The sequence below is a fragment of the Etheostoma spectabile genome, chromosome 11 (assembly GCF_008692095.1).
Source record: "Etheostoma spectabile isolate EspeVRDwgs_2016 chromosome 11, UIUC_Espe_1.0, whole genome shotgun sequence".
NCBI classification, from domain to species: Eukaryota; Metazoa; Chordata; class Actinopteri; order Perciformes; family Percidae; genus Etheostoma; species Etheostoma spectabile.
The window spans coordinates 24,118,777-24,121,986 of NC_045743.1; positions in this window are offsets into that span (position 1 = coordinate 24,118,777).

Genomic DNA, 3,210 nt, shown 5'->3' on the forward strand with positions numbered 1-3,210 from the left:
TTCACTTCCACCCTTTTGTACGTTGCACATACATTACCTAAACTAGAAGGTGCGCATGAAGATGCACACCGTCCGTGTCTATAACCTACCGCCCTGCACTTAGCATTTATTATTATCTATATTTATTATAATTCTGTAAATAACTCATTTGGAGTTTTTGTTTTACTTTTTACTGCACAAGTTCAAATTCATGTGTACATTTGGTGAGTAAAGTACTTCTCAATCTGAAAATATTTGCTTACGAGCCTGTGCTAAATGTACACCACCAGGTCACACAATCACAGCCATGATAGATAAAAAGAACTTCTGTGGTTTTACTGGCATTTTGGTGAATGATGATGTTCATTTTTAACACTATGCAAAATGATTGAAAGGCAATCACCGATTCTAAATTCATTTGTCTTTTATTGGTGATGGAAAATCCTGTCTGTTTTTCATTATTAATCGTATCACTTGGATGCAAAGTTGATTAAAATGGACATTGCTGATGACCAAATATGATGATTAAATACACATGATGCATATTTATTTGTTTCCGTCATAGGCGTAATTTACAGGGGGATGGAGGGGGGTTACAACCCCTGCAATAATCAAACCTGGCCAGCGTTTTATTCTCATATTTTATACAAAAGGTATATGTAGTAAAGGGTCCCTGCTCCATTTCTTTTTCCACAAAGGGGTCCCTACCATGGGGTCTTGTTTGCGAGTGAGGGGACAGTGGAGCGGGAGACTGGTTGGAGAATCGGAGCAGCGGGTGCGGTATTACATTAAATTTATCGCACCTGTGAGGAAAATAGAGCTGAGCCAGAAGGTAAAAGTTCTCGATCTACCGGTCGGTTTTTGTTCCTACCCTCATCTATGGTCAGAAAGGCTGGGTCATGACCGAAAGAACGAGATCCAGGGTACAAGCGGCAAAATGGGTTTCCTCAGGAGGGGGGGCTGGTGTCTCCCTTAGAGGGTGAGAAGTTCAGTCATCCGAGAGGAGCTCGGAGTAGCCAGTTGAGGTGGTTTGTGCATCTGGTAAGGATGCCTCCTGGGCGCCTCCCTAGGGAGGTGTTCCAGGCATGTCCAGCTGGGAGGAGGCCTCGGGGAAGACCCAGGACTAGGTGGAGGGATTATATCTCCAACCTGGTCTGGGAACGCCTCGGGATCCCCCAGTTGGAGCTGGTTAATATGGCTCGGGGAAGTTTGGGGTCCCCTGCTGGAGCTGCTCCCCCCGCGAACTGATACCGGATAAGCGGACAAAGATAGATGGATGGACATCTGGCTAGATAAACATTTTTAATATGTAAATAGCTGCATTTTAATATTAACTGGCTATAAAAAAGGCGAAGAATAAACTTAAAAAGAGGCTGCTGTCAAAACACAGTCTTCAGCAGATGATGAAGGGCCCAACAAGGATCACGCGAACGAGTAAAACCAAGATAGATCTGATAGTCATAGTCAATAATTTAGACTGGACTAGTGTTCTACAATCAAATTATTTAGAAACTTGTTGTAATTCCCTGATGAAAAACCTCACCAACCTGATTGGGAAATATACTGAGACATTTAAAGGTACACAACGAAAAGTCTCCTTACCTTAGCTGAACAATGACACTTGCCAGCTAATGAAAAAAAAGAGACTATGCATTGAAAGAATCGATGGTCTCTAAAACAAATACAGAGCTCCTCATCTTTAAAGGATAAAGAAATGCAGTGATCAGAGAATTGCGTAAAGCAACGACAGGCTATTTTATGCAATTGTTTGAGGAATGTGACGGAAACAGCGCATCCCTGCGGAAGCACCTCAGCAGTCAAGCCTTGTCAACGAAAACAGAGAACAGAATTGGAAGTAAATGGAGTTACCAGCACTAACAATTCAGCTATTTCAAATTAATTCAATTCTTCTTTATTCAGTCAGTGGAGGAGCTTGCTGATTTTGAATCAGCAACCCTAACACAGACTATAAAGTCTGAGCCATCAAAGCTTTTCCAAATTAAGGAGGTCACTCAGGAAAAAGTGCATACAATCATTAATAAACTAAATAAGTCTAAGGCAAACGACTTGTTTGGATTGGATACTGCTTTTATCTGAACTCACTGCTCTGCCCTGGTTAAACCTGTAACCCACCTGGTAAACCTTTCCATCAGATTGGGCAAATTCCCACAAAGTTAGAAACAAGCTATCATTACTCCAATTTTTAAGTCTGGCGCAAAGGACCAAGCAGGCAATTATGGGCCAATCTCAATATTGCCTGCTCTTTCCAAAATTCTAGAAAAGATTATCACAGAACAGTTAGTACAGCATCTCAAAAGCAACAAACTTATTAACTCCAAACAGATTGGATTTAGACCAGGGTACGCTACAGCAATGGTTAACTGCTACTTTACCGAGAACATCAAGAGTAAGTTGGACAAGGGTAATGTTGTGGGAGGCGTGTTTATACACCTAAAAAAGGCCTTTGACACTGTGAACCACAATATAATCTTGAATAAACTCACCACCTTTAACTTCTCTGAACATGCAATCGGCTGGTTTGCATCATATCTGGAGCATAGAGAGCAACGTGTTGTAATACACACTGAACTCTCAATGCCATTACAATAAGGTGACCAGATTTCTCAGACAAAATCCGGGGACATTTTCAGCTCAGAGCCATTTACCTCAAAAACAAAGTAATGTTTTTATTTTTGTAAACTATAAACGGGGACACTAGACCTAGAGCTGTTCTTATTAGGGCCCCCCCCCCCCCCCAAGGTATGATCCTAGACCCACCCTGCTGCTACTTCTATCCACTCCACTACACCTCAAGATAGAAAGCCTAATATTCAAGATAAAAAAAATCCTCCTTATACTTCAAGATAAAAAGTCCTAATATTTCAAGATAGAAAGTCTAATATTTCAAATATGAAAGTCCTAATGGTCTAAATTTCAAGATAGAAGTCTTTAGTCCTAATATTCAAATAGAAAGTCTTAATATTTCAAGATAGAAGTCTTAATATTTCAAGATAGAAAGTCTCAATATCATAGTTGTATGTTACTGAACTAATGACAGCTTTTGCTTTACTGCTCAAGGCTGTGTCTGCAACAGCTCATTGAGAATCAGATACAACAAAAACTAATGAGGACAAAAATCTTTTGACATTGATGCAGTATTAAACGAGATCGGGCAATGTAAGTTATAGGAAATTGTCCAGCGATTTACGTTCATAAAAGTGCTTGTTTAGC